This window comes from Chelonoidis abingdonii, chromosome 11, assembly GCF_003597395.2.
Source record: "Chelonoidis abingdonii isolate Lonesome George chromosome 11, CheloAbing_2.0, whole genome shotgun sequence".
NCBI lineage: Eukaryota > Metazoa > Chordata > Testudines > Testudinidae > Chelonoidis > Chelonoidis abingdonii.
In genome coordinates this window covers 23,228,851-23,255,541 of record NC_133779.1, presented here as the reverse complement: position 1 = coordinate 23,255,541, position 26,691 = coordinate 23,228,851, and the positions used below count along the sequence as shown (strand labels likewise).

Here is a 26,691-nt window from a genome sequence, read left to right as displayed (position 1 = left end):
ATTAATGACGATGGCCACCAGCCATATTGTCACTAACTGCAGCCATATTGCTAACAATGGTGGCCTTATTCTTAACTTCGGTGGCCATTTGCCAATGGACCGTGCACAAACGACACAACATTTAGTGCTGGGGGTCCTGACTTTTGCAGGTTTGTTTCAGCATCGCAAAGCGTTACAAGGGGTGGGCGGCTCTTGAAAATCACCAGAAAAGCATGTTGCAGCATTTATGGCCAGCCCTGCCCCCCCGACCCCCAATGATGGCCAATATTGTGACCATGCCAGCAATATGGCCACTAATGACGACCCTGTCACCAACAATGGCCCTCATATTGCGAACGATGGTGGCCATATTGCAAACGATGGCGGCCATATTGAGAATGACAGCGGCCATATTGCAAACAGCAGTGGCCATATTGTTAAGAACTGCGGCCAGATTGTGAACGGTAGACATATTGTTAACAATGGCCATACTGCCAATATGCTAGCCACATAGTCACTAACGGTGGCCATGTTGCTAACAGTGCCGGCCATATTGTGAAATGTAGAGATACTGTTAGCAACGGCGGCCATATTTGGGACTAACAGCAACCATATTCCAGACCTGCCAGCAATATGGCACCATAATGCCAACAATGGCAACCCTCTTTCCAGCGCACAGGTCCCACAGCCCGTACCAACCCGCCATGACCTTCAAAGAGGTGCCCCTTACCTTGACAGCAAGCAGCCCCGTCCCCCCATCCCTCCCGCCCCATATGCATGGGGCCTTGCATGGCACATTTCCATGGCAGGCCAAGGCGAAAGGTCACAGTGGGCGAGGACAGCTGTCCTGGCCTAAATCCACCTGATCTCATCAGCCTCGGCTGGTATTAGCCAAATGACAGCGACACGTGCCAACCAGCGCTTCCATAAACCTGCCCGCTCCCCTCCCCCTCCCCCTCCCTCCATCCTAATCCCCCAGATGAACTAAACTGGGATTAACCCTTTGGCCCCAGCTGCACGGTCGCATTAGGTGTGAAGCAGCCCAGTGGCCCAGGCAGCCACGTGTGAGCTCATCTCCAGCGGCTCCAGCCTGCATGTCGGCTGCCCCATGTGGATGGGCTGGGGCAGGAGAAGCCACGGGCAAGGTGGGGAAGGATGGAGGGAATGGATGGGTCACCAGGGGAGGTCAGTGGTGACATTGGTCCTCAGTCAGCTCTCGGGCGAAGCAGGGAAGAGAGCCAGGGAATGGGGCAGGGGGCTCAGAAGGGGGCACTCTCCCCTGGCAGGCAGCGCTGGCCCCAGGGCAGCACTCGGGGGTGCTCTGCTGCAGGAAGCGGGGCAGGGGGCTCAGCAGGGGGTACTGGGTTGCAGGGCGGGGGCAGCAGGGAGAGCTGGGTTGCAGAGAGTGGGGCAGGGGACTCAGTAGGGGGTGCTGGGTTGCAGGGAGCAAGGTGGGGGCAGAAGGGGGTGCTGGGCTGCAGGGAGTGGGGACTCTCCCCTGGCAGGCAGGACTGGCCCCACGGTGGCACTAGGGGGTGCTGTGCTTCAGGAATCAGGGCGGAGGGCTCAGCAGGGGGCACGCGCCCCTGGCATTGTGAGTTTGAGGCTGGAGGAAACCATATGATTGTCTAGGGTGACCTCCTGCATAGCACTAACTAGCTAATTCACCCCACCTCCGACATTAAACCGCAGTATCCCAGCCCACCAGTGACTTAACTGGCTGAGAACAGGCGAGCCCAAGGTGCCCTCTGTGCCCAAGGCCCTGCCACAGCAGGGACCTGACTATGTGAGACGTGCCCAGATGAGCCCTGCGGGGGATCAGTGTCCTATGCTACAGAGGAAGGTGTAACCACACACCCACCTGGTCCCTGCCCCTCTGACCCGAGAGGGGAAATTCCTTCCCGGCCCAAACCAGGTGATTAGTTGGATCCTGAATCCGTGAGCAAGACCCAACAGCCAGGCTGCTGGCGGGAGGGTTTTCCAAAATCTTTCCTGTGTCCCATCTGCCTCAGAGAAAGCAAGCACGCAGATGCATGAACAGTGTCAGGCAGGGCCAGCTTTATGAACTGCGGGGCCCCGTTCAAATACCTGGTAGCGGTCCGGGGCTTCGGCTGTGGTGAGGGGGGATCCACTATGGGTCTTCGGTGGCACTTCGGGGCGGGGGGGCCACTCCAGATCTTCTGCAGCATCAAAGGACCCACTGTCACCAAAATGCAGCTGAAGACACCCGAGTGGACCCCCCCCCCCCGCCCATTGCCCCCATTGCTGAAATGCTGCCAAAGACCCGGAGTGGAACACCCCAGCCCCACTGCCGAAATGCTGCCCAAGACCCAGACACCCACACACACGGGTGCCAGGTGAGTAAAAAAATTTTAAAAAAATTAAAAAGGCTCCTAAGGCGTGGGGCCCTCTTAGGAGTGAGGCCTGATTCCCGGGAATCGGCGGAATCAGCCTAAAGCCGGCCCTGGTGTCAGGAGACACCAGGGTGAGCACCCTTCTTGACCCTTGCAGGTGCCCGGCTGAGGCCCTGAAGCATGAGCATTAGGAACATAAGACTTAAAACAGGAGGAGAACAGGGGTCCCAGAGGCTGGCAAGTGCTGCTTCTGATCCTCATCAACAACCCTCTCACTCAACCCCCCTCAGATATTTCTCTAGCTCTTTCACAAAATGAATTAAGACATTTGGCCCCCATAGCACCTCGTGGGAGGCTGGTCCAGGCTCTCCCGCCTCCGGTTGATAGAAACCTTCTCCTCTCTGGCCTCCACTAATCCCAGGCCCATTTAGCTGCATTCATTCTGGTGCCAACATTACTCTAGGAAATGCCCCAACATGCCCCCCACATGTGTCACCTCTGTCTTTGGGGACAGGCGTTCAAAACTCCCTCAAGGCTCCGTGTTTCCCAGTGTCCACCATTCAAGAAGGATGTTGACAAATCGCCAAGGATCCAGGGTGCTTCTGTTCCTGGTGCCACCGCTGCTGGGATCCTGTGCCCAGTTCTGGTGCTCACGGTTCCAGGAGGAGGCGGGTCAATTGGAGATGGTGTGACAGGTTGGGTCACAGAGACTCCCCTTGGGAACTGCCACCTGATGTGATGAGACTAACTCTGAGCCCGTTTTCCCTGCCAGCTTGGGACTTCAGTACCCTGCCTTCTTGAGCCAGACACGCCAGCCTGCTGCAACCCAGACCCAGGTCAGAACCACATCCCCCAAAAGCTGCAGGCTTAACTGAAAACAGCTTAGAAAGTGCTCCTGTCTCCAGCACCCAGACCCCCAGCTCCCAATAGGATCCAACCCCCAAATAAATCAGCTTCACTCTGTATAAAGCTTATGCAGGGTAAACTCATGAATTGTCCACCCTCTCTGAGAGAGATGCACAGCTGTTTGCTTCCCCAGGAATTAATTACTTACTCTGAGTTAGTTAATCAACAAAAGTGATTTTATTAAGTATAAAAAGGAGGATTTAAGTGGTTCCAAGTAATAACAGCCAGAACAAAGCAAGTTACCAAGCAAAATAAAACAAAACACGCAAGTCTAAGCCTAATACAGTCGGAAACTAAATGCAGGTAAATCTCACCCTCAGAGACCTTCCAATGAGCTTCTTTCACAGACTAGACTCCTTTCTAGTCTGGGCCCAATCCTGTCCCCTGGCACCATCCTTGTTCCAGCTCAGGTGATAGCTCGGGGACTTCTCATGACTGGCAGGACCCTTTGTTCTCTTCCATCCCCTTTTATAGCTTTGGCCCAAGGTGGGAATCCTTTGTCTCTCTGGGTCTCCACCCCTCCTTCTAAATGGAAAAGCGCCAGGTTTAAGATGGATTCCAGTTGCGGTGACATGGTCACATGTCCTGGGATACCACCCCCCCAAGCCTCCATTCTTCCTGGCCTGACTCACAGGAAGGCTTGCAAGTAGACAGAGCCAATTGTCCTGGTCAATGGGAGGCATCAAGATTCCAAGCCACCATTAATGGCCCACACTTTGCAGAATTACAAAAGGCCCTCAGAGTTATAGTTCATATTCCTGGTTTCAGATACAAGACTGATACATTCATACAAATAGGATGACCACACTCAGTAGATTATAAGCTTTGTAACGATACCCTTCAAGAGACCTTTTGCATGAAGCATATTCCAGTTACATTATATTCACGCTTCTTGGCATATTTTCATAAAATCTCATGGAGTGCAACGTCACAGATGGGTCCTGGGAAGAGCCACAAGAACAATTAAAGGATGGGAAAACTCCCCCCCCCCCGAGGGCGAGAGACTCCAGGAGAGCCAATGAGTTAGTTCATGAAGCACTTGGTCTTGAGATGGGACCCTGGGAAGGGATGGGGAAGGAGGGAGGTTGGGAGGGACGGGGGTGAAATGGATGGAATGGCTGAGAGATTATGACCTGCAAAACCTACTTGGGGGATGAGGCTGGAATTGGAAGAGGTGACATCCAAAGGCTTTGAGAGCACAGCAGCAGGTTCAGACTCCCAACCATGCCACCAGCACTGGCAAGGAAGGGATGCGAACAGTTGGAAAGAAGCAGCTGTGGCAGTAAGCCAGCTGCTGCTTGGCATCCCTTGGTCAGAGGCTCAGGTGCGCCATGGAAAGTAGCCGAGTGAGGTGGGCGAGGTCTTTGCCTGTGACTCCTTCGGCTCATGACAGGAATCGTCTGTAGAGTCTGAAGATCATTTGTGATCTCTACCGGAGACTCCAGCGAAGCCAGAGATCCGGAGCGAAGATATTCATTTCATCACAATCACAGTGAAATTGGAGCAGGCTGGAGTTCCAGTGGCATCTAAAGGGCCCTGTGAAGACGTCTTTGCCAAGAATTGACCTTCACCCAGGATGGCCTTAAAACTGGTCCCAGTGCTTCGGTGGCAAATGGTCAGTAAAGATATGAAATTCATTGAGTCGCATTTTGACACACGCGCCTGCCGATTCACTCTCCTGGACGATAATGTCGCAGAGAAGTAGCTTTGGTGACCAACAGGATCAAGACGCTTCTGATCCTTAGTATAGGGAGTAACCTTGGCATTGTGCCACCTCCCACGGTCATTAATGCCATCCACAACCAAGGAATGGGGAGTTGGGTGTGAGAATAAACATTCCGAATCCTTTTTGGGGGATCTAAGTATTTTTTGTTGGCTCACCAATAAATGCAAAGTAACGCACATCGGAAACCAGAATCACAACTGTGCACGCCAAGCGATGGGGTCTATATTAGCAGTTGTGACGAAGCAGGGTTTTTTGTTGTTGTTTTCAATGGTTTGCATGCAGAGGGAGTGGGACTCATCTTCCCTGGTTTAACGAGATGTTGGGAGAGGGAGCTTGTGGTTACAGAGGGCCAGCAAATGGCCTGGAGAATGGACACCCCCAGCGACTGGTGACCGGAGACCCAGCTTGGAAGTCACAGCCGGTTCTGGCCAGTGGGAGGACAATGGGCTGCGAAGAGAGGACCGGTGACCTGACCTGCCGGTTCCAGCCAGAGGGGGACAAAGGACGGCTGAGAGGAGAGGAGGCCCAGGTGACCTGTTTACCTGGAGAGAAGACACAGGACAGAGGCGGGGCTTGCGGGAGGGGATATCGGACGCCCATCTGTAAGGAGGAGATCTCTGGACTGGAGAGAGGGAGCAGCCAGAGCCCACCTGGATGCAGGAGAGACCGGGATATGCCGTGCTGAAGGAGGCCAGGCCTGAGGGCCCTGAGAGTTTCCTATGCTGTGTTCAACACTCAATACACCCTTCTGTTTTACTCCGGCTGAGAGTCGCTCCGGTCTAGGGAACAGGGGGGCATTATGCCTTCTGGCCGTGGGGGCCCTGGAGGTCCAGAGTGAGTGGACACTTTGAGGGGGCCCACGGCAGAGACAGGCGTGCTAAGGCTCAGAGAGGTGCGAAGGGTTTAACCCTGGAGAGAGAGAGGACCCCTGAGAAGGGCTGTTGCAATGAAAGGGGTTCCCCCCTCCAGGGACCACACAGGGCCAAGAGTGGGCACAATCTGAGACCATGACAACATGGTAGCAGAGGATGGTTGGTGGATGCACCCTGTAGACAGTTGGCTGCGAGCGCAGGCGCATTGCAGTGCGTGGCTGCCAGGAGAGCTAGAGAGTAGCCATGGGGGCAGTCCGCTTCTCAGTCCGAACAGGGGACCCCAGTCAGGTTCCTCCCTGGAGGAGCTGTGGAGACTGGAGCTGGAGCTCAAAGCGAAGGAGCTGGAGCTGGAGCGAGGAGCGGAGGCTGGTGGATCGTGCAGAACAGCAGAAGCTGAGTTGGAGATGGAGCAGCGGCGGTAAGTGAGGAAGGGCCCTGAGTCGCCAGTGGTGTGGGGAATCTAGACAACAAACTGCTGCCCCAGTTTAAGGAGGGGGGGATATTGATGCCTACTTCACAGCCTTTGAGAAGGCTTGTGATCTGAACCAGATTGACCCCCCTTTGCTGTCTGACCCCCCTGCTGGGTCCCAAGGCCATAGAGGCGTTCAGCCAAATGGATGGTATTGAGATGGGGCACGACAACCTGTTCAAACAGGCTTTGCTGCTGAAGTTTGAACTGACCCCCAGGGCGTATAGGAAACAATGCTGGAGTGTATGCTAGACCTCAGGTGTCACTTACAAGGAGGTCGCCAACCTGCTGGGGGAATATCTCCGCAACTGGGGGAAGGGTGCAGGGGCCACCGCAGCAGAGGACGTGTATAACCTGGTGGGGTTGGAGCATGTGCATGATATCTGCCCTCCAGACCTTAAGATGTGGTTAGTGGACCGGAAGCCTAAAGATCTGGCCAGTGGTGGATGAGTTTGCGGACAGCAGACTGGGGGAATGAGGGAGCCCCACATCGGGGACTCAGAAGGGGAGTCACCCAGAGACCTGTCAAAGGTGGGACTCCAGGAAGCCCAGCTCAGGGGTGCCCGTGAAGGCCGTGGGACCTGAGGGACCTGAAATGTAATTACTTCAGCACATTAGCTTTGATGTACCCTTGGGAAGTGACTGTGTTTCTTTAAGACAGGATCCAGACCCGGTGCCAGTAAGGGCCAAAGAGCTGAACCCAGATATTGGGAGGAGGAGAAGGCAGAAGGCAGCGTGCATGTGAATGGCCCATAAATAGCCTGGCCGGCAGGACCAGGGGGTACTTTCCCCCTTGGCTAGCAGGAGCTGAGTGGCACAACAGCCTTGCCCAGGATAGAGGTGGTTCCCACTGGCTCTGATGCAGCCACCAAAACAGTGGACTCACTCCCTACCCTCACTGGGACACGGGCGCTGGGGGGTGCTCAGACCCCCAGTTAAGGTCCGGTAGTGAGGGGCCCCAAAGAGGCTGGGGTGCAGGATCAGCTGTAGGAATGACCCCGGGCCCACAGGCCTGGATACCTTATTGAGGCATTTTGTTCTTGTCTGCAAGCTAGGCACACCCGGCTTCTTATCACAGGAACTTGGCTTTCCTCCATCCTCCCCTGTACTTTCACACGGACGGCCCTGTTTGCATCTGGCGGTGTTTTGTAACTTCCCCCCCTTGCAGTTTCTCACAGGACTGCCGTGTCTGCAGCTGGGGCTGTTTTTGCAGTTTGCTATGCTGTTGAGCTCGTGATGGGAGATTTTTGTAAGAAATCTTGATTTGTGCTGTGCAATTGCGCATGTGTATTCTTAGAGAATAAAGGAGGAAGGTGAACTCAGAAAAGCAGCTTTTTCACCTCCTCAGTTACCCTGAAACTTGGTGTCGAGTTTTTCCTTCAATCAGCTCCCTGCAGAGGTGCTGATGGGGGATGGACTGAAGAACTGGCCAGACGGTGCTCAGGTCCTTGCCTGTGGCTAAAGTCCGGGAGGGCCCTTGGCCTGGCCCTGGTAATCCACCCGGCATGGGGGCGTGGAACCTCCAATGGGGGGAAGTGAGTTGCCCGGGACAGGGCTTAATAGAGCTGAGACTGAGGCCTTGTCCTGAGGTGGAGAAACTGAGGCACACCCATGCAGGCTGGGCCCCAAACCCAGCAGCTGAATTCGAGATCCAGCCACAGAAGAATCCCTCCTGGAAGAAGCAGCGGGCCCTGCAAGGTGTTGCGAAATCCTGGGGAAGGATCCAGGTGAGAGGAGTGACCCGGTACCAGGAAAGGGCTTTCTGAAGGAAAACTGAACTTGGGGGATCAGAAGGTGTCTGGTGGTCCGCCAGAAGTACCACTGGGGCGATGTCCCTTCTGCCAAATATGGGAGGGTTCGGCGCACCCGGCGAGAGCTGCTGCAGAATGTTTACTGCCCCGGAAATTCACAGGGGTCCACCCTTCTGAGTTGGTGCGTGGAAGGAGAAGGAGAGGAACAGGAAAAGGGCTGGTAAGACGACGGGTCGGATCGGAGGCCAGCAGAGGGGTCTCAGCTCAGTGCGACGAGCATCTGGGAAGAGCCCTGTGGCACCACCAACCAGCTGATGGAGGTGAGTCAGGCGCTGGAGCTGCTCGGTTGTACTTTGACAGGGAGCTTGGTGGTGCGGCCGTGTGTGTCAGCAGGGGAAGGAGCAGGGGAAAGAGAATCTCTCTCCTGAGCCACGAGTCGACCTTCTGCTGGAATAACTTCCCGTCTCTGACCAGCTAACCCCTGTCTGCTGGCTGAGATCACAGGGGCTACGTTCGTCCCCACAGCCCCGCACCGGCTGACCCGGGCTCGCCAATCGAGCTGTCCATGGAGGAGAGGGGAGTCACTGGGGACCGGGAAAGAGAGAGCAGTGATGTACTGGTGTTAGGGGTAATTCAGCCATCCCCCAAGCCCTGGGACTCGCCCGTGGGTGCCAGACCCCAAGTAAGACGAGTCAATCAGACCCGATGGGCGCTATGGACAAGTGGGAGTGGGGTGAATCTCACATGGGGCTACTGGCACGTGCCTTTGGACCCAGTTGCAGGATTGAAATCTGCTCCCAAGGGCCTGAGTTCCTGGTTCTACCTTTTGGGCTCAAAGGGGCGCCTGCCACCACCACCCCCAGTGCCAGAGGATCAGTGACTGAGGGTGATGGAGGACTGTGCCTGATTACTTTCATGATAGCTGTGTCTTCAGCCTGGCCTGGGAGAACCGTGTGTCCCAATGGAGAGGTGATGGGAAGCCTCCAGGATGCAGGATGGGATGATAGAAACCGGCATCCTGGTGAGACGAGGGTGGCAGAGGTGTCGTACCTGGGCCACATGTGGAAAGCAGCTGCCTGAAGCCAGAGGTAGCCAAGGTGAAGGCAATCAGAGATTGGCCCATTCCTCAACCCAAGACACGGGTCTGTAATGGGACGGCTGGGTACCACTGAAGGTTTGTTCCCCACTTTCACTCCCGTCACCAAGATTGGGAAGTTAGGGGTACGCTGGATGAGGTGGCCCAGCCCGAGCTGGGCCACTGGGATGCTCTGTGCCCTGAAGACGACTCTCACCCGGCAAACCCAGACTTGGACAAACCCCTGGGTGAGGTGCTGACACAGTCCAATGCAAAGGAGGAAAGACACCCCAAGAAGCTGCTCCTCCGGAAGCAGAACGACGCGGCCACAGAGAAGCGAGGCCTGGCCCTGGGATGGGCTCTTAAAAAGCTGCAGCCGGATCTGTCTGGGCGGCAGTTTATGATGTACGCTCACCCCTGACCACTTGCCCTTCCGTGGCTGCACCGGATGAAAGAGGCTAATGCCAAACTCCTACGGTGGAGTCTGATCTGCCAGGATGATCACATGGGAGTGGTCCATGTTAAGAGGAGTGCAGATGTTATAGCCGGTGCATCGTCCCGGAGATGCGGGGGCCTGAACGTCCCCGGGTCACTAGCTGGAGTGACCCCGCTCAGTTCAGTCTCGAAGGGGGGAGAGATGTGAGGAAGTGGGGGCTTTGTGTAGCGTTTTACTTGAATAGTGTGTGCGTGCCTCAGTTTCCCCGTGCGCTGCATGTTTAACAAGGTGGTGGGAGAGGGTTTGTCGGTGCAGAGGACCAGGTGTGACCTTGCCTAGCAGCCGGGATCCCCGGACGACGGCCTGGTGATGGGGAACCCTGGCGACTGGTGACTAAGAGGCCCTCCCCAGTCTGGCAGTCAGCCGGTTCTGGCCAGCAGGAGGACAAAAGACTGAGGAGAAGACCCTGGCGACCTGATGATCCGGTTCCAGCCAAAGGGGAACAAAGGATGGAAAAGAGAGGGCCCAGTGACCTGTTTCCCTGGAGAGAAGACAATGGACAGAGGGGGCTTGGGGCCAGTGATATCAGATGCCCAGCTGGGAAGCAGGGGGCTCTGGGCTGGGCTGAGGGAGGCCAGGCCTGAGGCCCAGAGAGTTTCCTGTGCTGTGTTCAGATGCTCAATAAACCCTCCTGTTTTACACTGGCTGAGAGTCGCTCCAAGCTAGAGAACAGGGCAGGGGGCGGGGGGAGCATTATTCTCTCTGGGCGTGGAGGTCCCGGGGGCCCAGAGCGAGGGGACTCCCTGAGGGGGCCCATGGCAGAGACAGACGTGCTAAGGCTCAGAGAGGTGCGGCTCCAGGAAGTGGAGGGGCCTGACCCCGAGAGAGAGCGGACCCCCGAGAAGGGCTGTCGCACTGAAGGGGGTTCCCCCCACGGACCGTAGGGGGCCAAGAGTGGGCACGACCTGTGAGTCCATGACAGAGGGACAGATGGACAGAGAAATAGAGTGAAGGGCATGGATGGACAAAGAAGGGGGAGGGAGCGGGACGGATGGACAGACGGAGAAAGGAGAGTGATGGGGATAGATGGACGGACAAAGAAAGGTGAGTGAGGGGGACGGATGGATGGATGGAGAAAGGGGGATGAAGGGACGGACGGACAGATGGAGAAAAGGGAGTGAGGGGGATGGGTGGACGGACAGAGAAACGGGAGTAGGGGGGATGGACAGACGGATGGAGAAAGGGGAGTGAGGGGGATGGACAGATGGAAAGAGAAGAACAAGGGGGACAGATGGATGGATAGAGAAAGGGGAGTGAGGGGGACGGACGGACAGACAGAGAAAGGGGAGTGAGGGGGACGGACGGACGGACAGAGAAAGGGGAGTCGGGAGGATGGACAGATGGACAGAGAAAGCGGAGGTGGGGGGATGGACAGAAGGACAGAGAAAGAGGAGTGAGGGGAACGGACGGACAGATGAAGAAAGGAGAGTGAAGGAGATGGATGGATAGATGGAGAGAGGGAAGTGAGGGGGATGAACAGATGGAGAAAGGGGAGAGAGGGGGATGAACAGACGGAGAAAGGGGGACGGATGGATGGAGAGAGGGGAGTGACAGGGAGGAGGGTACAGGGAAGGCCTCCTGATTCATACTGAGAAAGCAGGGCAATCAGCTATTTATCTTAGGTGCCTGTACACGAACGCAAGAGGCCTGGGAAACAGGCAGGAAGAATTGGATGTCCTGGCAGTCAAGGAACTCTGATGTGACTGGAATAACAGACTTGGTGGGGTACCTCACATGACTGGAGCACTGTCATGGATGGATATGAACTGATCAGGAAGGACAGGCAGGGCAGAAAAGGTGGAGGAGTTGCACTGTATGATTGCTCTGAGCTCCAGAATGAAACTGGAGAAAAACCTGTTGAGAGTCTTTGGGTTCAGTTTACAGGCGAGAGCAACAAGGGTGATGTCGTGGCGGGTGTCTGCTATAGACCACCAGACCAGGAGGAGGAGGTGGACCAGGTTTTCTTCAGACAACCAACTGAAGTTTCCAGATCACAGGTCCTGGTTTTCACGGGGGACTTCAATCCCCCTGATATCTGCTGGGAGAGCAATACAGCAGTGCACAGACAATCCAGGAAGTTTTTGGAAAGTGTTGGGGACAATTTCCTGGTGCAAGTGCTGGAGGAACCAACCATGGGCCGTGCTCCTCTTGACCTGCTGCTCACAAACAGGGAAGAACTGGTAGGGGAAATAGAAGTGGGTGGCAACCTGGGCAGCAGTGACCATGAGATGCTCGAGTTCAGGATCCTGACAAAAGCAGCAGAATATGGACCCTCGACTTCAGAAAAGCAGACTTGGACTCCCTCAGGGAACTGATGGGCAGGATCCCCTGGGAGAATAACATGAGGGGGAAAGGAGTCCAGGAGAGTTGGCTGTATTTTAAAGAAGCCTTATCAAGGACACAGGAACAAACCATGCCGATGTGCAGAAAGAATAGCAAATATGGCAGGCAACCAGCTTGGCTTAATAGAGAAATCTTTGATGAGTTTAAACACAAAAAGGAAGCTTACAAGAAGTGGAAACTTGGGCAAATGACCAGGGAGGAGTATAAAAATATTGCTCAGGCATGCAGGAGTGAAATCAGAAAGGCCAAATCACACTTGGAGTTGCAGCTAGCAAGGGACGTTAGGAGTAACAAGAAGGGTTTCTACAGGTATGTTAGCAACAAGAAGAAGGTCAGGGAAAGTGTGGGACATTTACTAAATGGGTGAGGCCACCTAGTGACCGATGATTTGGAAAAAGCTGAAGTACTCAATGTGCTTTTTTTGCCTCTGTCTTCACAAACAAGGTCAGCTCCCAGACTGCTGCACTGGCAGCACAGTGTGGAGAGGAGGTGACCAGCCCTCTGTGGAGAAAGAAGTGGTTTGGGACTATTTAGAAAAGCTGGACGAGCACAAGTCCATGGGCCGGATGCGCTGCATCCGAGGGTGCTAAAGGAGTTGGTGGATGTGATTGCAGAGCCATTGGCCATTATCTTTGAAAACTCATGGGAACGGGGAGGTCCGGATGACTGGAAAAAGGCTAATGTAGTGTCCATCTTTAAAAAAAAGGGAAGGAGGAGGATCCGGGGAACTACAGGCCAGTCAGCCTCACCTCAGTCCCTGGAAAAATCATGGAGCAGGTCCTCAAGGAATCAATTCTGAAGCACTTTGAGGAGAGGAAAGTGATCAGGAACAGTCAACATGGATTCATCAAGGCAAGTCATGCCTGACTAACCTATTGCCTTCTATGAGGAGATAACTTGGCTCTGTGGATGAGGGGAAAGCAGCGGATGTGTTATTCCTTGACTTTAGCAAAGCTTTTGATATGGTCTCCCACAGTATTCTTGCCAACAAGTTAAAGAAGAATGGGCTGGATGAATGGACTATAAGGTGGATAGAAAGCTGGCTAGATCATCGGGTTCAACGGGTAGTGATCAACGGCTCCATGTCTAGTTGGCAGCCAGTATCAGAGAGTGCCCCAAGGGTCAGTCTCAGGGCCAATTTTGTTCAATATCTTCATTAATGATCTGGAGGATGGATGATTTGTACCCTCAGCAAGTTTTAACTCTAAGCTGAGGGGAGAGGTAGATACACTGGAGGGTCGGAATAGTGTCAAGAGTGACCTAGACAAATTGGAGAATTGGGCCAAAAGAAACCTGATGAGGTTCAACAAGGACAAGCGCAGAGTCCTGCCCTTAGGATGGAAGAAACCCATGCACTGCTACAGACTAGGGACCGAGTGGCTGGGCAGCAGTTCTGCAGAAAAGGACCTGGGGGTTACAGTGGACGAGAAGCTGGATATGAGTCAGCAGTGGCCCTTGTTGCCAAGAAGGCCAATAGAATATTGGGCTGTATTAGTAGGAGCGTTGCCAGCAGATCGAGGGACGTGATTATTCCCCTCTCTTTGGCACTGATGAGGCCACATCTGGAGTATTGCATCCAGTTTTGGGCCCCCCACTACAGAAAGGATATGAACAAATTGGAGACAGTCCAGTGGAGGGTGACGAAAATGTTTAGGGGACTGGGGCACATGACTTATGAGGAGAGGCTGAGGGAACTTGGATTGTTTAGTCTGCAGAAGAGAAGAATGAGGGGGGATTTGATAGCAGCCTTCAATTACCTAAAGGATGGAGCTCGGCTGTTCTCAGCGGTGGCAGATCACGGAACAAGGAGTAATGGTCCCAAGTTGCAATGGGGGAGGTCTAGGTTGGATATTAGGAAACACTATTTCCCTAGAAGGTGGTGAAGCACTGGAATGGGTTCCCTAGGGAGGTGGTGGAATCTCCTTCCTTAGAGGTTTTTAAGGTCAGGCTTGACAAAGCCCTGGCTGGGATGATTTAGTTGGGGTTGGCCCTGCTTTGAGCAGAGGGTTGGACTAGATACCTCCTGAGGTCCCTTCCAACCCTGATAGTCTATGATTCGATGATTTCTGTGTTAGTTCTGCTGTCCTCAACAGAGAAACCTCCCAAGCAATTGAAACCTGTCATATTGGCTCTGTGAGGTTAGCCTCTGGAGAACCAGATACGGAGCATGTTAAGGCTGTCCAAATTAATGGCAGGGAAGGTTTGGGGCAGAGGGATACAGGTGTCCAGATCTCTTTGGTTAAGCAGAGTGTGGTCCCAAAGGCCAGTATGCTGCCTGCCCAAATGGCAGAGGTTGTTGGGATGGATGAAAGCAGATTCCTTCTACCACTAGCTAAAATCCATGTGGTGTGAGAAGGTTTGGAAGTGATTTGACTGTGGGGGTAATGGATCACCTCCTATTCGACCTGCTTCTTGGTAATGATTTTTTCCATGTAGCTCAGGTTAAAGTATTTGCCTGCAGCAGAAGGGAGTTTTATGCTGGGACCCCCAAGGGAAAGGGTCAGGTCTCAGGAACTGCTGAGAGAATGGGAGAGAGTCTCCTTGATTCTTCTGCAGCAGGAGGAAGCCACGTGCTTCCAGGTGGGAGGGTGGTTGAGACCAGCTCCTGCACTGCAGCTGGAGGCAACACAACATCAGGAAGGGATGGGGGTGGGATGCCTGCCAGGCAGAGAACTGTCCAGGTTATTAGCTGCCAGCAGGTCACAGCTGAACCAGAGGCAAAATCGACTCTAGGGAGCAGAGAGAAACGTGTCCCAGTGGAAAGTCCAGAGAAGGGTGATGGGATCTCAGAAACCACTGAGGTGGGTGAGGATTCCTGTGACCCTAACACAGGGAAGCAGGGTGCTTCCACGTATGGGAGGGGCTGAGACTACCTCCTTTGCAGCAGAAGGCAACATGCCCTCCGGCACGGGGGCAGGAGTGATTAAGGAAACTTTCCCAGTTGTTAGCTGGCAGAGCGTTGCAGATAAACAAGGGATAGAGCCCTTTCTAGGGAGCCCAGAGAAACGTGTCTTTGGAGGGGGCCCAGAGGAGGAAACTGGGGAAGGAATAGTGGGGATACAGGGATGTCTCCTTGTTGGGCATTTGGGAGAGGATGCCCAGGACAGAACGGCTGAGTCAGCATCTGTGCACCCAGCCTATGACCCAGGTTTTGAGAGGGAACTGGGTGGCCAACCTCCTGGAGGGGAGCAATCACACAGCCGACTTCTCGGGGACAGAGAAAGGGGTGGCGAAGGGTGCCCCGATCCAGGTCCCAGTTTTCCAGGATGCTATTTCTGAAAAGTTTTTGGAAAGTAACTGTGTCTCTTTTTCACCAAGAAGATGCAGCTCCAACGCCTGGGACAGCAGAGGAGTTGAGACCACGAAATTGCCAAGTGGTGGATTGTGAGAACAGAAATGGCCCAACTGACAGAGAAGGAGGTGAGACCCAGGGAGCAGTTACGGGAAAGCTGCTGGGGAAAAGTGCATCTGATCGAAGGCTAAAGACACCCGGCCCACAGAGCACAGATCATAGTTGTGACAATGTGGTTCTGGCGGGACCCAACTGAGAGTGCCAAATCAGGACCAATTGCTCAAACAAGGCAGTTTCAGCCCAAGGCTGGGGTTTATCCACCTCTAAGGCAAACCAAACCAGCCAGACAAAAAGGACTTCGGTGTCACCCCACTGGCTAACCGCAAGTCACACAAGCAATTTCCTTAGACACTCCAGTCTCCCAGTATCACCACCAGTCCCACACGTCCTGGGGATGAATGGTTATGAAAACCAACACCGCCAGTAAAAGAAAAACGGCCTCCCGATCCAAGGACCCAGCCCCAGACCCAGCGTCAATATGTTTATTTAGAGAATATTTAAATAAGAGAATACACAGAGTTTGACCGTGTCAGTCCATTAGTCATCGGGGCGGCAACATACAGAGTAATGGGGGGACTCCGCTGGGTATCATGTGCTAATCCTCTGGTTATGGTTAGTAAATATAGTAATATACAGTCCGTATGGTCCCGAATGCGGGGTGTACCGTGGGTGGTTGGACAAATATTATAGAGGCTGCAGTGAGCGGTTACATTCGCTCTCTAATGGGTTACTACTAGCTCACGATTAGCAGCAAGCGGGCCAGGTAATGTGGGACAAGGGTGACCTCACGTGTCGGTCATCCAGCAGATCGGTGAGCTTTCAGGCATCAGATCATTACCCAACAAATCAACGCTGTTGCGCCAATCCTTTAGAATCTAAAATCTAAGGCTCTTATTATATGGAAAGGAAAAGATAAAGAATCCAGACTCAGAGAATTGTTTAAACTTTCTGGTTTATAATGAATCACTTACATACGAGTAATGGCAAAGGTCCTTAGTTCAGGCTTGTTAGCAGAGGTGAAGTAAACTGCAGTGTCAAATTGAGTCTCTACTTGTAAGAACATCCCCCCCGCTGGGGTTAGGGTCATCAGTCCTTTTGGTGCAGAGCTTCAGATTGTGCAAAGTCCCGTCCAGAAGATATGAAGCAGGATTGAAGACCAACAATGGAGATAAAGGCCTTCCAGCACTTATATAAGGCTTTTCAGGTGTTTCCAGAAACACCTCCTTTGTTACTTACTGTTGGATAATAGTTACAGCAAATGGAGTTTGCAAGTCACATGGGCCAGTTTCCTTGCTCACTTTCAGTGGTCACAGGGCGTATTCCGCCTTTTCTCTCGATGGGTGTCAATTGTGTAGGTGCGGATGGTCCTAAATGGTTGCCCATCAAGCAGAGCTAAAGTCAGAGCGACACTCTAACTTGTCTGGGGCTGTCACCCTTCGCAGAAGCTGCCAACACCAATTATAAAATAGACAACTTACATTACATCATCGCCTCAACTATTCATAATTCGACTATACGAAAGTGATACTAGACATACAGACTAGCATAATCATAAGCCCAAGTAACACTGTAACCTGGTCTATATAGACACCTTATATTGAACCCCAATAAGGATTTGGTAGCCACTACAGAAAACCTTGGTTGCGAAACCATGTTTTATATGGTCCCTAGTTTTATATCAATACGTCAAATTAAGTCACTCTAGGGAAAGGGGCAGGAAAGGACCCATGCTGGGAGGGGAAAACAACAGGTAAACCCAAAAAAGGAGCTGGGATTTTCTGCACCATGTACAATACTGGGTTGGGAACCCATCCCCCAAGGAATCTCCAGCCCATGTGCAGGATCTCCCTGAACCCCTATCATTGCCAGACCCTGACGGCACCAAAATGCCAGAAACGTGAATTTACATTTAAGAAGCCACACAGAATGGAACACTGGTAGGGAGGAAAAGCCAGTGATGAGTTACACAGGAAGAGTCCAAGGACAGCCACGTGGTAAATGACAACTAACTCCAACTCACTTCTTAACAGAGGCGTGGGTGGTTATCAAGAATAACTTGTAAACACCCACTCTGATGATACAAATGTTTGTATTACGTTAAGTTGTGGGGGATAAGAATTGTAACAGGGAATGTTTAAACTGGTTGCAGTTCTGGTCTCCCATGTTTAAGAAGGATGAATTCAAACTGGAACAGGTTCAAGAGACAGGCTACTAGGATGATCCAAGGGAATGGAAACCTGTCTATGAAAGGAGACTCAAAGAGCTTGGCTTGTTTAGCCTGGCCAAAAGAAGGCTGCGGGGGGAATGCTCTCTCTCTAAAATATATCAGAGGGATTAATATTAGAGAGGGAGAGGAAATTATTTAGCCTTAGTACCAATGTAGACACAAGAAACAAATGGGTATAAACTGAACACTAGGACGTTAGACTTGAAAATAGACGAAGGTTTTCTAACCGCTAGAGGAGTGAAGTTTCTGGAACAGCCTTCCAAGGGGAGTAGTGGGGGCAAAAAGACATATCTGGGTTAAACGAAGCTTGATAAGTTTATGGAAGGGATGGTATCATGGGATAGCTTTAATTTTGACAATTGAACAGCGTTATTTAGTTGTTAGTGATTGCAGGTCATATGCGTTAATTTGCGCATTGTTTTTGGTGGCGCCTGCCACTTGGGTGATTGGCGTTACTGTGCTAGGCTAAATAGTTTCTTGAGTTCTACTGCACGAGAATGCTTTCTTTTTCTACTGAGTGCTGGCTTGGTGGGTTGTAGTCCCTATGGCCCGACATGCTTCTGCAAAGGGTTTGTAGCCTTCGCCAATCGCCATATTTTGTTTGGGGGGTGGGCGATAGGTAGTAAAGTGTTTTTGGGGATCCTTCTTGCACTGGCGGGCCTAGAGTTGGTCTGGGGGTTTTATAGATCGTCTGGGACCCTTGTTTACGGGGTTTTTCACCTTCCTCTGCAGTGTGGGGCATGGGTCACTTGCTGGTGGATTCTCTGCAGCTTGAGGTCTTCAAACCACAATTTGAAGACTTCAATAACTCAGACATAGGTTAGGGTTTTGTTATAGAAGGGGATGGGTTGGATTCTGTGGCCTGCTTTGTGCAGGAGGTCAGACTAGATGATCATATTGGTCCCTTGTGACCTTAAAGTCTATGACTCTATGATAATGCTACTTTGCAATTAAAACCTGTTGTGATACAGCATGGCCAGAAGGAAGCAGGAGAGTGTTAGCAGGGAGCCTTATTCCCTGCAAGGGGAGGAAGGTTTGCTATAGATTAATTAGAGCACCTGAAGCCAATTTACAGCACCAGTAGTCAGTCACGTGATAAAAAACCCCTGCTTCAGTCAGACAGTGTGGGAGTTGGAGCAGGAAGGTTTGGTTGGAGCAGAGATCAGTTTGAAGGAGTTGGAGAAGAGAACAGTTTTGAAGAGATACAAAAGGAAAGTTTGGAGGAGTGCTGCGGTGGGCTGAGAAATCCCCTAGGTAAGGGGCACCTGGCTTGTGTAGAAGGAGGCAAGAAGCCCCTTCACAAGCTGAAGGATAGGAGAGGGATGTAGCCCAGGGGAAGGAACCGCTAGTTCAAGTGGTTCACCACAAACCTCAGGGCCCCTGGGTTGGGACCTGGAGAAGAGGGCGGGCACAGGTCCCTCCCTCTCCACTCCCCTCCTCAAGGACACTAGTGGGGTAATTAAAATACTGGTTCAGAGGCAAGCAATGGCGCCTTGCACCTTCTCCAAAGAAGAGAAAGCGCCAGACCCAGCATAACAGGACCGGCAATTTGCCACACTGTAAACAGACTTAAAGCTTACCACAGCGGAGAAACCATAACAAACCTAGTTTGCTGGGCAAGGGGGAAACTGAGGCACGCTGCCTCATGGCCTTAATGGCTGAATGCCAAGAGAACTATAACACAAACTGCCTTCGAGCTAGTCAGTGACTAACCCTCTTGCAGTGAACTAAGGGGGCAGGTGTGACACTCTGTACCTCACTGGAACACTCTGCACCCCTGTGTACGTCGATTCTGTGGTATCCAGTGCAAAGTCTGTCATGTCAGGTGTCTCCGGAAGGCTCATGATGCACTGAGCACTGTTGTTATAGTGATGTTATAGGTTGCAATTTCATATCTATAGTTACGAGGCTGAAAATGTGTCCTCGTGGCTTAAAAGAGGCCCAGGCAAAACTCTCCCGGAACAGAGGGGCAGTTCACACCTCATCAGGGCAGGTATGGGACACACCCAGCCCAGCTTCACAGGAACAAAGGACGCTGGCCTAGTCAGTAACAATGGATCTGTTGGACTCTCGAGTGAGTCACCCCTCTTACCTTGGTCAGTTTGGCACTACGATGAGGTGATGCTCATCTGACCCTGAAGCGGGGGACAAAGCCATGGGAGGGAAGAAAGAACACGATAAAAGGGAGAGACGTTTACCATGCTCTTCCTCTCTCTGCCACCTACACCTACAGACACCACCATGAAGCGACTAAAGCGCTGATCAAAGAGGACAGCCTGGCTGAAGGGCAACCAGCCAGCCTGTGGTGAGAAGCATCTACGTTTAAAAGAGCACTGAAGGGGTTCAGATCAGCTTAGAATGCATTTTGCTCGTATTTCATTTGACCAAATCTGACTTCTTGTGCTTTGACTTGTAATCACTTAAAATCTGTCTTTGTAGTTAATAAATCTGTTTGTTTATTCTACCTGAAGCAGTGCGTTGGGTTCGCAGTGTGTCAGAGACTCCCCTGGGGATAACAAGCCTGGTACATATCAATTTCTTTGTTAAACAGATGAACTCATATAAACTTGTGGCGTCCAGCGGGCATAACTGCAAGACAGAGGTTCCTAGGGTTGTGTCTGTGACCGGAGATATTGGCTAGTGTCAGTCGGTTACACAATCCAAGGAGCAGCTTAAGTGCCAGAGGCTGTGCGTGAACAACCCAGGAGTGGGGGCTCTCACAGCAGAGCAGGGTGAGGCTGGCTCCAAAAGTCGAGGATTACAGGGGCCTAGCAGATCACTGGTCCTGAGAACACAGAAGGGAACATCACAGGGGGGACGGATGGACAGAGAAAGGGGAGTTTGGGGGATTGTTACCTAGCAGCTCTGTGTTCTTGAGGAACCAGGGTGCAGTACCCAGCCGGTCTGACTCACCAAAGACCTTCCCCAACCCCACCCCAGCCTCTGCTTGAACCAAAACCAATCAGAAGAAAGATTTACAAAAAATAACGAAAAGGTGGTGGGAGACACACCCAACCCCCTCTGGACAAGGGTGACAGGATTAAGGCCACTCCCCTGGCCTCAATTCCATCGAAGACGGGACAAGGAGGCATCTCCATTTGCCAGAGATTCCAAGGCAAGAACTGCCCTGAACTCTGGGACCAGAAAACCAGGGATGCAATGCATCATGGGGGATCTCTGCTCCAGATATTAATGAACCCACCGGCACACACCCAGCTCAGACCAATTCTAGTAACAAATCCTTGATTGGTATCCAAAATACTGAAGCTGCCTAACTGCATTTTGAGCTCCCTCAAAGGAACATCGTCCACAGCCAGGAATGATCAGCTCTTAAATATACTCCCTTGAGCCAACAGTTTATCCATAAACAGATCTAGTGTTCTCCCTTGAACCATTGCTTCTCTACAAAAACCCCGACCCACGCTCAAGTAAGAGTTCTGATGCCTGGATCCAAAATCTGCATCAGTTCCGTTGGGACTTCATCGTCTCCTGACTGATCGTGCTGGGGGCTCTGTCTGTCTCCAGCACCCCAGACCCCCAGCTACCACCACCACCTGGGGCCCCCGATCAATTCAAGCTTCACAGAGGGGTGAGAACCCAGCTCTCGCTCTCTCTCGGTAAAGCCTCCTGACCCTGACTTGTGTGATCAGTGATAGTTTTCTAACTTGACTTTTATAATCGAGTTTAAGTTAGATTTAATATTATAACCCCTCTGGTTGTTACCCAGCAATAAATAACTTCTATGATTAAGCTGGTTGCTTTTCTCGCTTTTTCCCCTGCGGGGGTGTTTTTTGGTTTCCTCATTCGCTCTGCAGCAACGCTCCTCCTACCTAAGCAGCGCTCAAAAACCCAGTGGGGTTTTCTCATCGAGTGGGTCACTACCAGAGCGTGAAAGTGGAGATAGGGACATGCTGAACGGGGACACATGAGGGTGGCAGTTTGGAAGTGCTGCTCGACCCAGCCTGCTCAAGCGTGCGCTATTCCGGTGCGGTGCCCATGGCATAGGAAGGTGAAAGCTTGGAGGTGCTGTTCGACCCAACCTACTGAGTCCAGGAACATATAAGGGGTCAGATTGGAAGTGCTGATTAACCCAGTCCTTTCTGTTAATGTTTGTGGGTGTTTGGTTCTGGGGCTCGAAGAACCCAGCCCTGGGGAACCTCAGTTCTGCAGGATAGCTCCACTGGGAGGGAGCATGCAGAAGGGAAAAAAATAGAAAACCTTATGAAAACACACGTGACACAAGCAGCACATTGATAGACTTACAGAACCACCACCCCCCAGCATCAGAGGCTCATTCACCTGCACATCTACCAATGTGATATTTGCCATCATGTGCCAGCAATGCTCCTCTGCCATGGACGTTGGCCAAACCAGACAGTTTCTATGCACAAGAATAAATGGACACAAATCAGACGTCAAGAATTATAACATTCAAAAACCAGTCGGAGAACACTTCAGCCTCACTGGTCACTCGATTACAGACCTAAAAGTCGCAATACTCCAACAAAAAAAATGTCAAAACCAGACTCCAACGAGCAACTGCAGAATTGGAATTAATTTGCAAAGTGGACACCATTAAATTAGGCTTGAAATAAAAACTGGGAGTGGATGGGTCATTACACAAAGTAAAAACTATTTCCCCATGCTAATTTTTTCCTCTTACTGTTACTCACACCTTCTTGCCATCTGTTGGAAATGGGCCATCTTGATTATCACTACAAAAGGTTTTTTTTTCTCCTGCTGATAATAGTTCACCTTAACTGGTTGGTTTCATTAAAGCTGGTATGTCAACATCCATTTTTTCACATTCTCTGTGTGTATATCTCTTCCTACTGTATTTTCCACTGCATGCATCTGATGAAGTGGATTTTAGTCCATGAAAGCTTATGCCCACATAAATTTGTTAGTGTCTAAGGTGTCATAAGTACTCCGCATTCTTTTTCCTAATAGATGAGCATACCTCAAAGTAAGGGACAAAGCTGGTAACAAATTGGTGGAGAACGCGGGCAGCACGTGACCCTAATCACGTGTTGAGTAGTTGCTGTGGAGTGGGGAAACAGGGGCACAGACCTGAGCAAACTGCCTCTTCCTTTTTCAGACTAAGGTCCTTTAGTGAGGTCTCAGAATATTTGGTAACATTCTGTAACTTTTAAGTTAGGAATCGTGCTGAGAATAATAGTAGGACCCTGCAATAAGGAGCTAAAGAGTCATTCTTTAAAAGTAAAGATTTTAGAGCAATACTGTGCGGATCATCAGTGAGATAAGGGAAGTAGAGATGGCTGGGGAAAAAACCTTGACTGCTCGCTTGAGACAGGAGAAAACCAACAGGTTAGCGAGATGGGTAATGAAGAAGGGGAAATGCCCCTGGAAAAGCGGGTGCTTTAAGGGTGACAATCCCCTGATTGAAGCGAGTCTAAGCTTTGAACAATATTGTACAACTTTTAAGGCATGGGGTAGTGCAAAGGATGCAGCTGCTGCATGGGCATTATTATATGCATCTCCAGACATGGCTGAAATGGTAAAGGGAAGGCAGGAACTGGAACTGGAGAAAAAGCAGTTACAAGGGCGTTTGAACAAATGTGAGGCCAACTGGTGTAAATTATTAGCAGAAAAGCTTCAAATGGTGACTGAACTTAGAAATATGCAAGAGGAGAGAGACAAGGCCAACTGGGATGCAGAACAGTGTAGGAAAGAATGAACAAAAAAATTGTTAGAAGAAGCGAGAGCAGCAACTCGCTTCCTTGCGGATGAGAATAAGACAGCAGCAGGCCATCAGAAGTGCCAGGCAGAGGTTAGTAAATTGCGTGCCCAATTTAGCGCCCATAAGGGGGTGGTAGCGGCTGTAAGGTTGAGAGAGGATTGCGATTTGGAGCCCCCTCAGAAATAGAGATACCCCCTGATGCTGACCCCAAAAATCCATTCAACCCTGATTGGCCACACAGGCATAACGTTGCCCGTTTCCACAAGGGAGGTTAAACACATAGTTTCAGGAGCCGATCTTCCCACAACGGAGCTGGTTATGGATGTAGTAAGGTGGTCTCCTAGTCAGCTCAAGGCTATTGCCGAGAGACTGGGGCCACTGAGCCGTGACCCAGCCGTTGCATGGCTGACCCGTGTTTGGCAAATGCACCGCTCTGCTGACGGCATGGGCTTAATGCAACTGGCTCGGTTATGCACCTCTCCTTGCGCTGCAGATGCTCTGGAGCTCTTGGGAGCGACTGGACAGCCACTGGACCCCGGGAATGGATGAGAAATGCCCTCAAAATATTCCTGCCTGCTTCTCCCCTCAGGAATCTACAGATAATGGAAGAGCAGAAACCAGGCGAGGCCCCCGAACCTTACCTACCTTGAAAAAAGATGCTGGCAGCTCTCTCTGGTTCGTTGCCCCAACCAGAAGAGAATGGGATTATCACTTCCCATGAACTGGGGACCCGAATGGTTTCATTCCTCACAGCTCAACGAGTGGAAGGGTAAAACACCTGACCCTCAAGGAAGAATATAACTGTTTCCTCCATCCTGCCAGCCACCCTTCTTGGCTAGCAAGAAGGAATGGCTTGAGGTCATTGGAAACTACGCGTTGAGTGGGCTTGTCAGTGCCTACCCCGCTGTGGAGGCAGGAAAGGCCAGAGAGTGCGCGAGTTTGTTCCTTCTTCTCTGCCCCCTCACAGGAACACAAGCCGTGACATCCCGCCATTGTCCCAGCCCCTCGCTGTTCAGAAATGTCTGGAGTCTGATGGTGTCCCGGCTCTCTGCTGAACCTGTGATCCTTCTGAATCCCTGGAGGCGCATGCCAGCTGGAGCCCAGGAAGTAAAATTGCTGGGCCACACGCATGGATTCTACAGGCATGGGAGCAACCCCCTGGCCCTGCAGCGTCGCTACCAGTTCTACACTGTCGGCAACTCCTCGGGTCGCCCCTGGGAAAGCATTGCCAATTGCACGCACAGTGCCACCCGGGAGTCACTCACGTTTTGTTATGAAACTAAGACCACGCCAGACTCCGTCCCATTCTTCTGCAAGCCGGTGTGGTCTCGAAAGGGACGTACACCGTCAAACACAACCCGTGACAGCTTTCCAGGTGCTGGAAGGTGCAGGATAGTCCTGGTTTCCTCCGCTGTTTGGGGAGGTCTGATGGGTTCAGTCACAGAGCCAGCCTTCGGACTGTCACCTGATGTGCTGGAATAACCTTTTAGCCCATTTTCCCCACCAGCTTGGGACTCCAGAACCTGCCTTGTTGAGCCAGACACACGAGCCTGCTGCAACACAGAAGCGGGTCTGGTCTACACCCCCAAGGCTGCAGACTTTAACCAAAAACTGCTCAGCAGTTCACCTGACACCCAGCTCCCAATGGGATCCAAACCCCAAATAAATCTGTTTTACTCTGTATAAAGCTTATGCAGGGTAAACTCGTAAATTGTCTGCCCTCTATAACACTGATAGAGAGAGATGCACAGCTGCTTGCTTCCCCAGGTATTAATCACTTACTCTGGGTTCATTAATAAACAAAAGTGATTTTATTAAGCATAAAATGTAGGATTTAAGTGGTTTCAAGTACTAACAGAACAAAGTAAGTTACCCAGCAAAATAAAGCAAAAACACGGATGTCTGTGCCTAATACATTAAGAAACTGAATACAGGTAAAATCTCATGCTCAGAGATGGCCCAATAAGCTTCTTTCATAGACTAGACTCTTTCCTAGTCTGGGAATTTTTTCCCTTGGTACAGTCCTCGTTAGTTCCAGCAGGCAACTGTCAGCAGTGAACGAGCTGAGCGGCGAACAGCGGAGGCTAACAGGGGAGTTTGCCTGGGAGTTCGCCTGGGGAGAGCCCACTGAGGCTTTTATCTTGCGGGCTTCTCTGAGTAGTTGCTGCAACAGCTGAGGAAGTTCTTAGAAGGAAGGAAATGTGGAAGGTGAGCGTTCAGCTGTTGTGACCTGCACAGGTTGTGCCAGGTTTGCCTTTCTTCCACAGGACAGAAGCGACTTTGTACAAACAAAGTGCAAGCTGGTCTCCATATTGGAAGAGAAAGTTCGAGGTCTGGAGAAACAAGTATCGACCCTGTGTAGCATAAGAGAAAACGAAGATTTCCTGGACAGATGTCAGGATATGCTTCTATGGGCACAGCATTCTGAAGAATCAGAGCAAGCTGCACAGCGGGGACAGGACGGTGAAGAAATCTGGCAGCATGTGACCTCCAGAAGAAGAAAGAGGAGCGTCCATGTACCAGCAATGGAGATAGAGGTGAGCAACATTTTCATGTTCTCTCCACAGGTACTAATGTGGAGAGTGGAGTAGATGGTACTTCTGAGAGAAGGGAGCAGAAGAAGACTCCACCGACTGGAAGGCACGAGATGCCCTGTCCTAGGATAGGGGTTCCACGACCACCGGTCCCAAGAGAAGGAGGTAGGTGGTGGTGGTGGGGAATCCCTCCTCAGGGAGACTGAGTCATCCATCTGTCGCCCTGACCGAGAAAACCGAGAGGTCTGCTGCTTACCAGGAGCTAGGATTCGTGATGTGACAGAGAGACTGCCGAGACTCATCAAGCCCTCGGATCGCTGCCCCTTCCTGCTTCTCCACGTGGGCACCAATGATACTGCCAAGAATGACCTTGAGCGGATCACTGCAGACTACATGGCTCTGGGAAGAAGGATAAGGAGTTTGAGGTGCAAGTGGTGTTCTCGTCCAGCCTCCCTGTGCAAGGAAAAGGCTTAGGTAGGGATAGTCGAATTGTGGAAGTCAACGAATGACTACGTAGGTGGTGTCAGAGAGAAGGCTTTGGATTCTTCGACGATGGAATGGTGTTCCATGAAGGAGGAGTGCTAGGCAGAGACGGGCTCCAGCTAATGAAAGGGTGGAGCCATCTTCACAAGCAGGCTGGCTAACCTAGTGAGGAGGGCTTTGAACTAGGTTCACTGGGGGAAGGAGACCAAAGCCCTGAGGTAAGTGGGGAAATGGGATACCGGGAGGAAGGAGGAGAAGGAGAGTGCAAGAGGGGAGGACTCCTGTCTCAGACTGAGAAAGCAGGACAATCAGCGAGTTATCTTAAGTGCCTAGACACAAATGCAAGAAGCCTGGGAAACAAGCAGGGAGAACTGGAAATCCTGGCACAGTCAAGGAACTATGATGTGATTGGAATAACAGAGA

At 51.7% G+C, this 26,691-nt stretch overlaps 1 protein-coding gene across 1 annotated transcript in view; it reads left to right on the top strand.

The window, feature by feature from the left end:
- PER1 (period circadian regulator 1) overlaps positions 1–26,691 on the top strand; it is a 370,577-nt gene that overhangs the window by 243,017 nt on the left and 100,869 nt on the right. The window lies entirely within an intron of this gene.